The sequence below is a fragment of the Typopeltis vanoorti genome, chromosome 9, assembly GCF_054136105.1.
Source record: "Typopeltis vanoorti isolate ZY-2024b chromosome 9, IOZ_Tvanoo_1.0, whole genome shotgun sequence".
NCBI lineage: Eukaryota > Metazoa > Arthropoda > Arachnida > Uropygi > Thelyphonidae > Typopeltis > Typopeltis vanoorti.
The window spans coordinates 98,854,974-98,869,667 of NC_143557.1; the positions used below are offsets into that span (position 1 = coordinate 98,854,974).

Below are 14,694 nucleotides of genomic sequence, written 5' to 3' on the forward strand. Positions count from 1 at the left end.
CCCCCCCACAGTAATTATTCTCAATCGTTTGGCATTCTTTCAAAGGGAGAGTCTCTCAATGAGTATATCCAAATGCAAAATTCCTAGCTGTGTACATACAAACTTCTCATTTATATACATAACGTGACTAATATAAATTGGTCTACTCAAGAAAGTTCATTTATAAGCTCGCAAAGTTTTTTTTTAACATAATGCACTCGTGGTTATTTACACAAAAAACAGTTCAGAACATTCCTTTTGTGGTATTATTAACAACCACGTAAGCTATTACCATGTGACCTTGAGTACAGAGCGGAAACAAAAGATTACTCCGCATACGTGTGTGCAGCTGGTGATTGTATTTGGCTTCTCGCTGCCTTTTTTTATTTACAATTTCTATCAAAACAAATAATATCATTTCTATTAACGTATCATCTTTTTCTAAATATTCAAAGCAATCGTATTTACATAATTATCTCAGAACGAAATTGAAGATGCAATTTCAAAATAATGCTTCCAAGAGAGAATATGGATTGAAGTATATACTGGGTATTTCTAACATTGCCTGCGGCATTATTATATAGGTATGGTGGTCTATTATTATAATATGTTGTATAATATAATATAATGAAAATTTTCTACCCATTTCTTTAGTTTGTAGCATCTCTAAAACCTTGTAGTTGGCTAGTTTTGAATAGCAGAGATGTAATATCGAAACTTGCACTAGGTATAAAGCAAACTATATCCAACCTACTGAACTAACTTAATAATTATATTCCGAATAATACCATTGAAAAAATCCCGTCTTGTAAATTAATCTTTGAAATTCTACGACAAAATTTAGTCTTAAATATTTCCTAAAAAATGATAGCCTTTAGCATTCTTCAGCAATATTGTTTTTTCAGAAAAATGATTTCAATTTTTCCTAGTAAATCAGAATGTAAAGGGGAATCAGGGTGTTAATAAAAGGGTTGATATTCATATGCTTCCTGGATGAAAGATGTGGCCACTATATTAACAGTTAATAGAACCTAATATTAGAAAGTACAATTTAAAATCTTGAGATTGTTTACATTAAATCTTGAAGTTCTAGTATATGAATTGTGTTGTGTCTTGCTGACTACGTGGAAGAGTTCGATTACTTGAAGCGTGGTACTTACGCTACTGATAACCTATGGAGACTGCACTCAGGAAGCCAACTTAAAGCTTTCAAGTGGCCTACTGAAAACGTTTATGGGGACCAAAACATCATAGTTACACTACGGGGGGACCTACTACCAACTTAAAATCATTCGAAATCATCCTAAAACCATAACCTTCTTTAAAACTTTCGAACTCAGCGAAAGTAGAGTTTAGGGAGAGATTAAAAAAAAACGCTAAAATGAAAACCTAAAAAGTTTTCAAATTTCAAGTCTTATGAAAGTATGTGCAAACATTAGTAGTAATTTAGTTAAAAAAAAAAAAAAACACTTTAGAGGGTTAAATAATATCGAGGAATTTGAACATGTAGTGTGTTCTTATTTCATAAGTAAAATTAATACTAACTATAATTAAGAACGAAGACATTTTCTCCTTTTTATGGATCCTAACCTTTCTCTTTTAAGGTTAGGACTATTTGGAATTAGCAGCTAAGGTCGTATGCTACATATATTGTTTTTCAGTTGCATGTTTTTTTTTCGCACGCACTAAAGTCATTGGCTCCAGATCATCATCATAGCCACATCAACTAAAAATTCCAACACTGTCTTAAATTATCTATTAAATATTTCCCTTTACGTTCTCCATACTTATCATTCTCTTAACAACTCTTTTATCCCGCTATATAATTCATACTCAACTAGATGAAATATATTTGTCGACCTTCTTGAGAGCAAATTTATAACGTATATTTATTCGGTGCTTGTCGAACAATAATTGCTAGCTTCGTATGGTGAGCACCATTTGTGTGTTTATACAACCCTCCTTTGCAACATTTTAGATTTTTTGGTTTTAAGATAAAAGTTAAACCCTGTTTGTCCCGAGTCAAATACTTAAGGCTTATCTAGGTTTGCGGGTTAATAGCTAGTAGCTATGATCTATGCACGCAAGTTCTAGGTTCGCTCTGTAATTAGAAGTGTAAGACTAAGATTAACGGAAGCCATCTGTCATAATTATCCCCGAGCTGCAGGCTAAGAGGGAAACCTGAACCATCATTCTTCCCTGCTATTAAGTTTTCCTCTGTATAGAGGAAATCCACGCGTCCTGCACAGAAAGAGAGGGAGTGCCCAACAAGAAAAACACGGGGAAAAAAAAAAAAAATGAGAGAGAGAGAGATATGAGGCGGAGCTGTTAGTAATGAAGCAGTCGTCCCTTTCAACTTCCTACCCTGAACCTTGTTTTCATGACTGCATTCACTGTCTGCTAGCGGTGAAACCATGTGACAAGACTGCATTACTTTTGGAGGCTACTGAAAAGGCACATCAAACGGGTGACTGCACACTCATTAGTCTGCGACATCTGCAGGTGGCGCTGAATGTCATTGTGGGATTTCTGTCTTTTCGTACAATTAATTCAAAGATTACGGGGGAGGTTGTTTAATTAATGCGAATTCAAAATCCGTTTGTTCCATGCAGAGAGAGAGAGAGAGAGAGAGAGAGAGAGAGAGAGACGCTTTCCCAAGCGATAAGCAAATGGATTTAGGAATCAGCTTTTTACGGTGTCACTCAGAATAATTTCGTAAAGAATTCTAGCTATATAAATCACATTGGAACAGTATAACTGCCAAATTAAAGCCGTAGTATCGGAAATGCATCAGCACCCATTTTTAATCCCTCATATTTGTACACAGCATGCATTTTTCCGCCAGAAGAGAATAGAGTTCTATCAAAGAATTTATCTCAAATAGGATATAATTACGATTATAATAATCTGAAGAGAGGAGGGAAAATGTAAAAGGTTTTAAGGTCGAGTTTCTTTGAGAAGTAGAATAGCTTCATTTGCAAATGTGATCGTCTCACATTTTTCGCAATACAGTTCATATTAATATCTTAATCATTTCTTATGCTTCGAGGATAATCGGTGAATCACCTTAATTATCAATCGATTGCTTTTGTAATATTACATCGTAGTCTGTTCTGATCTATTTTCATTAATACTAAATCGCTTCTTCACATTACAGTATATATTTTCAGTTGCATTTTTGCATACATTTCTTGTCACATTCACGCGACACTTTGCAACTTCCTCCCATTCTCTGTACTGATTAACTCAATAATTTTTATACCATCTGATATTTAGTCTAACGAACTAGAACTTTACTGTCATTAAGGGTGAAGCATAATGCTTTTAATCCCTACTATCTGATAAGGTTACTGTCTAAGGAGAAATTTATGAGCTACGTGCTCACCCGAGTTGGGCAAGTTATAGGTCCTGAAAAGGAACTAGGATGGCCTTAGGTCTTCTATATTTGCATAATTCCAATTCATCATAATTTGCTGCTTGTTGAACTAATTCATTTGGCTGTGAGGACGATTTCGAGAAGTACTTGACTGCCAGAGATTGCAGGAAAGAGTAGATATAAGGGACATTTGTGTCTCGATGAAGTTGAACATTTCTAATGTACCGTGGTGCATTTAAGATCATGCGTAAGCATTTGTTTTGCAGTTTAAGGATATTTGAGCTTGAAGTATGGCTCCAAGCGGGGGATGTATAAGTGATAATGGGACGAATCATCAACTGGTAGAGGAGCAATTTGATTTTAATGTCAAGTTTGCTGTTCTTATTGATAAGAGGATAGAGCTGAGCGATGACTTTTGATGCCTTTGCACATGAGGATTTTGTATGCGGGCTGAAGGTTAGTTTTCTATCTAGCAGTACGCCGAGATATTTGGCTTCTGTTTTCCAGGGAATCTTGATATTAAATAGGAAGATGTCTTCTATGGGAGATATTGAACTTTTTGTGAACAGCAGAGCTTTGCTTTTTTGAAGGTTTACTTGTAATCTCCAAATGGAGAATCAGTGTTATAATAATTTATAACACTAATTTATCTTTCCAATTTCAGCAGGTTATCTTGTATTTTCTTAATAACAAGATGCGGTTTAAGAGATCTGGCCAGTATTGCTGTATCGTCGGCATAGAGGGCAATGATAGATGACATCGGATTATATGGGATGTCCGCCATGTAAATCCAGAAATGTATCGGCGCCAGGAGGGATCCTTGAGGCACTCCAGCTAAGATCCGTAGCTGGGTAGATACTGTCCCATTTAGTGTAACTTGCATGCGTCTTCCAGAGAGAAAAGACTTTATGAGGTCGATCAGATCCAGTGGAATGCCGGCTAAGATCAGCTTGTATAGGAATCCAAAGTGCCATAGTTTGTCAAAGGTCTTTTCTAAGTCAAGAAAGATTGCTCCGGTGTATTGATGCCAATTGAAGCTGGTGGTAATGTATTCAACTAGTCTGTGGATCTGTTGAGTAGTGCTGTGGAGTTTGCGAAAACCGAACTGTTCTGTAGGAAGGATATTTAACTTGTTTACAGAGACTTGAATTGTGGAGAGGATGACTTTTTCAGCGATTTTGCCCAAATTGGATATCAGACTGATGGGACGATAACTTTGTGGCAACTGTGGGTCCTTACCAGGCTTATAAATAAGGACCACATCCGCCAACTTCCGCCAATTTAGATTTAAATACTTTCCCTATGCTATGTGAACATAGCATAGGGAAAGTATTTAAATCTAAACATGGCATTTATTATTGTTGTAAGATGTACGATGACCTTTCGGGGTAGCAGTTTAATAACTTTATTAGGAATGCCATCAGGTCCAGGAACTTTTTTATTCTTCAAATTCTGTATGATGTCATAGATTTCGGCTGGAGAAGTAGGTGTGAGTTGGCTGGTACAGGTATCAGACCGTCCCAGCACGTAACTGACGTGACGGTGGATTTTATAAATATGATTGAAGTTCAAGTTATCATATGAAGGTCTGCACTGCTTTTCTAAATTTTTAACTATGGTTTCGGCTTTTTCAGCATCTGAGTGAATAATGCCTAAATCCGATTTGAGAGGGCGAAGAGTTTAATTTTATTTTTGATGTTTCTTAACAGTTTCTAAACGGTTTGATCACCAGGTGAAATGGAAGCCAATTTATTTTCCCATAGCTTGTTTCTGTGGGCCTTCGGTGCATCTCTCACTGCACCATTCAACCTGTTGAGTAACTTTTTATCTTGGGGAGCCCTTGTATTAAGGTATCTCTTCCTTGCCTTATTTTTTCCCTGATCAAGTTCATAATCTCTTCTGGTAGTCGTTTAGGCTTAGAAGCAGGCGTATTTGAGGTGATGAATGATAAGGCTGTATTAATTTGTTGAGTAAATCAGTTTCCTCCTTGGAGTTAATATGAGGAACAGGGCCAAAGTAGTTCGGGAGCAAATTGGATATTTTTTCCCAAGGTATGAAGGCGTGAGGCGGGGAACAGTCCCTTCTGATTGGCCCAACTGGAGCAGAATAGGGTTGTGGTCAGAGGTTAATTCGTCTAGTGAATCCAGGTGGTACTGCAATTTGACATTTTGGAGGACAACTATATCTAGGACGTCGGAGGAGCCGCTTGGACTGAGATGAGTTGGTACTGAAGGACAAGCCACAGCTATACAATTGGAACTTGAGTAGTTAAACAGTATGCGGCCATTTTTGTTGGTAGTTTTACTGCTCCAGGCAGGATGTTTTGCATTGAAGTCGCCAGCGATGATGACCGGTCCTTTTACTCCAAGGATGGCGTCTAGATCTGAGGTCAACAGTGTTTTTGATGGAGGGTTGTAAGCAGCAAAAATTTTTAGGTTTCCAACTGAGTTTGTGACCACATTAATGCCTGTGATTTTGAGGTTGGTGGTTGCAGGGTTGGCTACTGTATGATGATTTATACAGTTTTTGATAAGGATGGCTGTGCCTCCACCTCTGTACTCAAGTCTGTCGTTTCTATAAAACTGATACCCTCTGATATTGAAGTTTTCAGCAGGCCTCAAGTGAGTTTCGTTGATTAGTAACATATCTGGGTTATGTCTATTATTGAATTCTTGAATTTCTAGCACTTTGTTTTTGAAACCGTTGGCGTTCCAGGCGATAATCCGAAGCGAGTCTGGAGTGATTTTTTTCCTATGCATCAGAGAGTGCAGATAATATAGATTGAGTTTGCTGTAAAAATTTTTTGTAATACTTAGCGATGGATTTGAGTTGCTGAAATCCTGCAGCATATTTGCAAGAGAAGAGGTGATAATAGCTGATAGATTTGAATGTGGATTAGTCAGGTTCTGGACTGTTTGTTTGGAGCGGACGACATCAGCATCTCGTTTGATGATGAAGATTCATTTTCTTAATAGGCTCAGCTAATTGTAGACGAGCGCCTGTTGCCATGTTCCCACTCTTAGAGGGCCAAGGGGCTTGAATTTCAGGAGTTCTCGCACTAGATGTAGAAATGAGTCCTTATAAGGACTGGCTTAAAGGGGCGAAGCAAGAATGCTTTTCATATTCCCCGTTATCTGTAGAGGACTGTGTAGAGATAAGGTGTTATTGAGCAATTAAAGCTCTGATCATGGCAGGAGGGTAACAGCAATAGCCGAGCCTCAGTTATAACTTCATTGGCTACAGCATTGCGATCCATTACCCTCCAAGAGTATTGGATTTTGGATTGAATGAATCCCTTGATCATCCTACTGTCCTGTAGAAATGAGGCAGTCTGCGGTTTTTGTTATAGTTGCGGGATTTATGAAAATAAATGGTGTAACTTTATATATTTCAATTTTTATTTTATTTTTTTAGAAATAATTATTAACCATTTGTAATTAATTTAAAAAATATAGTTGGTATATTATGCATATTTCACTATGTAATTATGTTTAATCAAAAGTTGTATTATAATTAACTTGTAAATATAATTAGTTATTTTAAAGGCATAGTTTTTATGTGATTCCCACTCATAGTACATTAGTACCGTGAGGGGGGGGGGTAAGAATTTTTGAAAATTTTTTATTAGCTTTAAGCTTTTTTTGTATATATTTATTTATTTTTTATATAGTCCAGAAATTCTGCTGTAGAAACTGCAATAGAACTTTTTCAAACCATTTGAGACCCCCAATAAACAGGGATGGTGTTCTCACACCAGGTAATGAAATTCATCTTTCTATATCTATATTATCTGAAAGGTTACCTTTCTTTTTTTTTTTTTTAAATGACAAAAGTTTTTCGTTTAAGCTTACATTTCTTATATTCCTGTGTTGAAGTGCAACTGATGATTATAGGTTGAGTATTTTTTGCTATTGGAATCTATTACTTTCCCTATTTTAGATTAGTTTTTATTTTATTTAATTTATTTTTTTATTGTTGGCGACTACTATTCGCTTAAAACAAGAGAAGCAGTTCAACTATATGAAACTCCTAAGTAATTTAAAACGCATTTAATAGTAAATAGAATACTTTAGCAGAAAATTGATTAGTGGAGATATTTTGAAAGCTCTACTTTAAAAGCGTTAAAAAAATGATTGCTACATGTGTATGAGAGAAAGATTACACACTTCTTTAAATAATTTTTCCCATCTGCGAACACATACGCTAGTAGATAATAAAAATCTATAAAAGTGCTCAGTCACACTAACTAAACATAAATAACTCATGTGGGTAATGATATTTCACGGTATTTTGAATCGTGAGTACATTTTGACACCGGCAGATTCTCTCACGTATCATTATATAGAAAATAATAATAAAAACAAACTCATTGAGTTAATAATTTAGTACCAACTCAAATAATTTGAGCAATTTTTGCGTATGACACTGAAATAAACAACTAAAAAAACAAACAAAAAAAAATCAGTCCAACTTACAAATACGTCATGCATCATTAAACAGGGAATTTATATTATATTTTATTTTTTTATTATTTATTCGCCAACGTTTTAGAATAGAAAAATGAAAATTAGAAGAATTCTGAATTTATCCTTAATTCCGTCTCTTCATAATGAAGGGCCCATTTAAAAGCCCACAGAACCATGTTTTCGTTGTTCTCTCTTAATCATTATAATGCAGAATTTTCTCATATCTGGTATTTTCCCTGTAGCATAGAAAATAGAATAAATTTTACTTTCGGTCACGTCCAAAACAGGGAAAAATCATTACTAAGGTCTAATACATTGGTCTGTACTTACTGTGTTATCAGTCAGCAATTTCTTTGGCAGCTTTACAACCGCGAATGCCCTCCGGTTACCTATTGTCTGCTGTTAATGGCTTACCTGGATTATAACAATAGTTAGGCTTTTTCTCCGCCCTTTGGAAATCCCTCCATGTGTCTGTCTATCCACTTCATTTCCACCGGATCCATCATCCGCGCTACACTAACTTTTGTACCCTCCCTCTCTGCTGCCCACATCACGAACGGCTTCCCAAAGGCACCGTTTACCACAGATAATGGTGGGAATTGACGGAAAGTACACTAACTCATGACTTCAGTCGTTTTCCGCCCCGGTGAAGCTTGCTTCGGACAACGCCCGCTGTAGTAGATTTTGGATGTGAAGTGATGTCGTGTTCATTTCGGACTGTGAAAAGTATGTTGAACCACACGTGGCAAGAGATGTTTTTAACGCCACTTCCTAACTCTGTGGATTTCGGAATAATGGATGAAAATGTGAAAGGAGTTGGTGAAAAAAAAAACGTCTGCAGTAACTTACACGAAATTGTGTGCGCCAGAGGTGACTGTACCTTAAAAATATTATTTTATTTCATTGTAATTTATTAATAAAATATCATGTTTTTTCGTTTATTTTAAAATTTTTATATATGTTAAAGAAATCATTTCGGAACTTAAATTATTCTTCTATTTCTTAAGTTGCTTAAATTATATTGAAAATTAATAAATTTATTATATTATATACCAAAAACACCTTTTATGAACTAAAATTTTAATTGTATAAGTTAACTAACCTGAAATTTGCATGTTACGTGTGTAGGGTGCCATTAAATTGAAAAGTCAACTAGTAAAACTTCGCAGATTAGATTATCGTGTGGCAATTCATTTTAAAAGGAAAACTTTTAAAATTTATTTTAATCGTTTTTAGCTGTTTTTATGCTCCGCATTTGCTATTAATCAGAATGCATGCACGATCTTCCAAAGAACAACGATCTTTCTCTCACTAATCTGTTTTTCTTAAAACAGATTAGTGAGAGAAAAAGAAAAAAAAAAGCAAATGTGGTCATCAAGAGTTTGAATGACTGGCTGTGAAAAACTTCAGGTGATTACCTGATTTTTGTAGTGGGTATACAATTCTCTTCCGTATCTTGTTATGGCCACAACAATTTTGTGTTGATAGACTATTCATCTATCATCTCTGTTGCCCACGTTTACTGACGGTTCGTGTTTACTGAACAAATGTTCATTCTGTCTAAAATCTGTGTCAGTGATGATCACTATTTTTGATGAGCTAACTCAAGAAAAGAAAAAAAAAATCAGAATATGAAGGGCTTTCCTCAAATTAAAGAATTCTTGTACTTTTTTTTTTAAAATATGGTAAAATTCGTGTTATCAAAAAAAAAAAAAAACTAGAGTTTTTAAGAGATCAAGACATACCTCAACAGATTACCCAATTTGGACTCTTAAAAACAGAATCGCAAATGAAACATTTTGAAAAAAAAAAAAGAAGAAAAAGACAAACACTTTTCGGCTCTGCAAATTTTTCAGAATTGGCTACAAAGTGGACTTTTTTCATTTCAGCAAGAGAAATAACGTTCGAAATAATGTTTGATGATATTCTGTTTTTGGTCGGCTAATGCTTGAACCTTACGGTTTAACAAAAATATACCTTACACGAATAGCATTTACCCTTTCCTCACCATGCTTTCAGTAGGTCCAATAAACTCTTCATCTCCTCCAGTTTCTCTGGATTTATTCCCTCCATTTAATTCAGGGAGGGATATTTGGTGGTTCTTCATAATAATCAATCCTACCATCCAGATTATTCTTATCGATTTTAGAAAACAGCTTTTATTAACCAATTCACCGTCTCATTCTACTGACATTTACTTTCCTCTCCGATTCATGCTTCCCATATTTTTATAATCATACACCGAAGGTATTTTACATTATCTACATGTGTTCACTGCTTCTGATTATTTCCACCATAAATTATACCTTTTCATCCTATTGATCAACCGAGTACAACCGATACGGTCATGAAAACTTGATGATCCAAGCGAAATAGGCTTGCTAAGCCATGCAGAAGAGAACATCGGTGCATTTATTGCATTAAAAAAAAATAGGTATCATATAATCCTCCTTTTTTTTAATCATATCTTGCGTCTATTCTCTCTTTCTCCTTTTTCCAAAATGCATATTTTTTGTTTAAAGTATGTTATCCGAACTACCTGTCTATTCATCGTCTTGGGTTGATGTAAGCATCCTTTCATAGAATCTTTTGTTGCAGCAGCAAAATAACTTGGTATTATTTTTAGCTTTCAAAGAACGAAAGGCTTTGTTAATGGATTCTTGTTAGGAAACTTTATTCTCGCGTTAGGAAATGAACCAATATTCGGCCGTGCTACTGTTCAAATCATACTGATGGGGGATGAAGAGCAGGCTTAGTAGAGAACGCGTTCGTTGTGCCATCTCAATCGACAGCAGTGATGTATTGACTTCATGTTTTTGTCGTGCGGCTCTACATGCAGGTAAAGTAGCATATCTTTCTCTGCCTCCCGCTTCCGCTGACAACCAAAAGGAGATCGCTATCAATCATTCACCACCATAAAAGCCGCTTGTCCTGAGAGGAGTATATCGTGGTCTATTTTTTTTTCTCTCTCTCTTTCCCCTTCTTTTTCTCTCCAGATGAAAATAAAAACTGTTCTCTCAACGCTAACGAAGAGTCTTGTTTAGATCTTGCGAGAGAAATAAAAAAAAAAAAAAAATTGACTGTTCTCTCATCTTCTAAACTTTCAAGGTATCTGTTGCGATGAATGAATGAAACAAGTCTCGACAGACCTAACCTTTTTTTTTTTTTTAGATTCCTCCGCCTTTTTTTTTTTTTTGTAGTAACGAAAAACTTTTGCTACTATACATTTATAATGCTCTGCTGATGTTTACAAAAATAGCATTTGAACAGAGGTCTCTTGACAAAAAACGTCTAGCAGTAGCAGTTTGAATCTGTCTTTATATTATGTTTGAACAACTATATATATTTCATATTTTAGCGGGAAAACATAACGGAATATTCCTACACTGATTTTTGACAATAAATAAACTGCATAGCGACATGAATATCCTTGAGCTATTTTCAACCACTTTTACAACCACTTTAATCTCTTTGACTGGTGGAAATCGCCCTTTCAAACGAAATTTCATTGCTAAGCAGAAATAAAAGTAGAGCGGGGGTGAAGAAGAAGAAAAAGAGCACAAGAACTATATTATCACATTTAACGTAAGACAGCCCGCAAAATACGAATTTTATTTCCTATTGTTTGACACATATGAAATGTAACTTTTAAAATTTAAAGCGATTAAATTTTTTGATGAACCTCCGTAGCTCAGTTAGTATAGACGAAGCCCTTTGGTCGGAAAGACTTGAGTTCGATTCCTGTCCATGACGTGAGGAACCTTTATCTAGTCTCTTTCGACTAAAGGTGAGTTGGCAGTTCTCATATGGAGGTAGGTTTTTTTTTTTTTTTTTTCTTTTCATCCAGAAACTCGGGTTTTTTGTACACCCAGAACAGGCAAACTGGCGCCGTAAACACACGCATCTACAGACATAGGACACACCGGGAGCATAGGGCTACCACCTTATCCTCGGGCCGGGTATGGTTTGGAAAGGCTAAAATAGGCCACTAGGCCTAATACGTAAACATTCACAATCACGTTGTGAATGTTCATATTAAAAAAATCTTTTAGTGTCAAATAACGCCACAGTTATGAAATGAAAAATTTAAATTTCCGGCAGGAAATTCCTCCCTGCATATGAGACTTGCTAACTCACCTTCAGTTGAACACCATTGTCAAGGTTCTTTCTCATTGACGTGATTCGAACCGTTATTTCGGACGAAAGAATTTCTTAGATATTGCAACATGCAGAAATTTGATGGTCATATTTTGTGAATGGAGAAACAACATGGAAACCTGAGAAGCAGGTCATGCTTATTATTTATATGCAAAGTAAAGTCAAAGGGAGAAAAACATTATCATCACCACCACCACCACATGAGATCTGTTCACCCACCTTGAGTTGAAAGCTCTTATAAAGGTTATTATAGACGTGATTCGAATAAACTGCAAAGTATACCCTATTTGATCACAAAAGAAACGAAGATATTATGAAAGAATTAAACCAAGAACCAGTAATAGAAAAAAATTAAAAAATATAAACATAAATGGGTGGAACACGTTGAAAGAATGAAAACAGAAAGATTACCAAAACAAGCCTTACAGTACAAGCCATTAGGAAAAAGAAAACCAGGACGTACTCTTAAACGATTCAACGATGGCTTCTAAGGCCGGAACAGGCCATGCTAGGCCTAAATCCTTGATACGCATGATGATGATGATCTGTTGCAGCATTGACATACCATTCAGCTGCGATCACTCTCATACTGAATGGAATATAACTACTCTATTGCAGTATACTGATACATGTGGCGCTGTACAGTAATACACTATGGTTGGGTACATGGTTGTACATGCGTCCTAAAGTTTATGGTTAAAAAAAAAAACACATCATGCAATTCGAAAAAAAAAAAAGAATGATCACTACAACTCAAGCATCAGATGTCTCTTATTTCAGTAATGTTCGAGCACGGGTAGTATGTGTTCGTTGTAAGCGGAGAGTGTACATTTCGTACGGGTTAATCGACACATGACGTGCCACAGTTGAGGATGCAATGATAACATGGAGAGAAGGGTAAGAACAATAGTCCCAATGATTGTGCGCCACACTCTCGCATTACGGAGATTCAGAACCAAATATCTTTAAGTTACTATCTCACATTAAAGCCATAGTTTCGCCATTTAGTGTTGCCTACCAGTAGTTAGTAGACCACGTTTATCCTGCTATATCGCACCTATTACCAGACGAAGGAGACGAATTTTCCAAGATGATAACGGACTACATCATTGGGCCCCCCTGATGTAAAAAACTTAGTCTGAGGAACACACGGCAAATATCACCTTTTCTGAGTGGTCAGCGAATTCACCTGATCTCAACCCAGTCGAAACGAGACGCATAGACACAGAATCCTCCTCTACTCAGAGACTAAGTAGATCTCTTGCAGGTATAATCTAAATCCAACTGACGTCAGTAGCCATTTACAGGAAATAATTACGCCAAAAATACAGGATCGTTTTCTTGCAAAAGGAAGCTCAAGGCATTATTAAACTGGTGAAAATTACATAGACATACAAACTTGATGGGATCCGATCATGTTTGGCACACTTAAAAATTCGAGCAAGCTGAACACGAAAATGACAACCACTGTCAAGTATTCGAATCAAACCATTGAAATAATATAAACGCAATCAGGAACTACTTATTATGGAAGAATCTAGCATGCACCGATATAATGACGTTCTGGACTTAACGATTAATAAAAATAAGTAGTGTGAACATCATTAGGACTTCTCAAACCACTTCAGGCCTCCAATAAGCAGAGTGGTGTTCGTACGTTAGGAGATTACATTTATCTACCACCTGAAGATCTTCACCAACATCCACGACCCCGATGGAATTCGAACTCAGCCTGTTGGTTGGAGAGTGGATATGCTGTCGACTCGGCCAACTAAGCAGATAAAAATCAATCGTACATAATTATAACTCATACAAAAATATAAAAACTGTATTTATTTTCTCATATCGGTCTTTCTATAAGATGTTCTGTTTCAGATACCATTTAGTGTTCTTTTTTTCCAGCCCGAGAAATGTCGTAAACCTATAGTACATTGGTACCTTGAAATATGAGCTACGAGGTAGCTAATCCGGATACCTAGCTCCAGAGACAAAACATGGAAATTTTTCAAGACATTTTCCCGACTCTTTTATTGCGTCTAATCTCAGATATGAGATTTCATCTTTGGCAATTTTCCTCCTTAAGATTTGTTGCTGTGCAGTTTTTTGTGCTTACGAAGAATATTTCCTCAATATTTTCAATATATTATCAATAAGATACGATGAAAATATTACTTGAAAATCTAAAATGTCTAATCAGTAAATCGGATTAAACTGTACATCGTAATAATAGTGGACCAATAAAGAAAAGAAAACTGTTACACAGTAGAAATACATATAACATCTACTTCGAGGAACATTACATGGATGTGCCTTTTTTATTTTTTTTTTTTTTAATCTTGATGACTTGGAGGTATTTCTTTCTTAGTGGTACGTATGGAAGTAGATCATTGTTGACGTCATTTCTTCCAAAGTCGGCTATAAGCTCCATTGGGATGAAGAGATGAGGAATGACGAGATTCAATTACGCGCACAGAATAAGAGGGCGTGGTGGGATTAATGTCTGCTCGCCTTTTCTCTCCTATATTAGTGTAGTAACAATTTTACAACCTAGCGAGTGGCCAGCGATCGGGCAAAGTAATCTGTTTCAAGGGGAGAGAGAGAGAGAGAGAGAGAGAGGTCCCTTAGAGCCAAAATAGCTCCCTGTCTAGATTAATAATGCACGTTAATAAAAGAGTTGAATCGATGATATTTTTTTCCCAGTTTTTTTGTCGAATA

General features: G+C 36.0%; 1 protein-coding gene across 4 annotated transcripts in view; it reads left to right on the forward strand.

The window, feature by feature from the left end:
* The window catches only part of LOC150103289 (uncharacterized), a 431,466-nt gene that overhangs the window by 247,880 nt on the left and 168,892 nt on the right, over positions 1-14,694 (forward strand). The gene's annotated exons all lie outside the window — the stretch shown is intronic.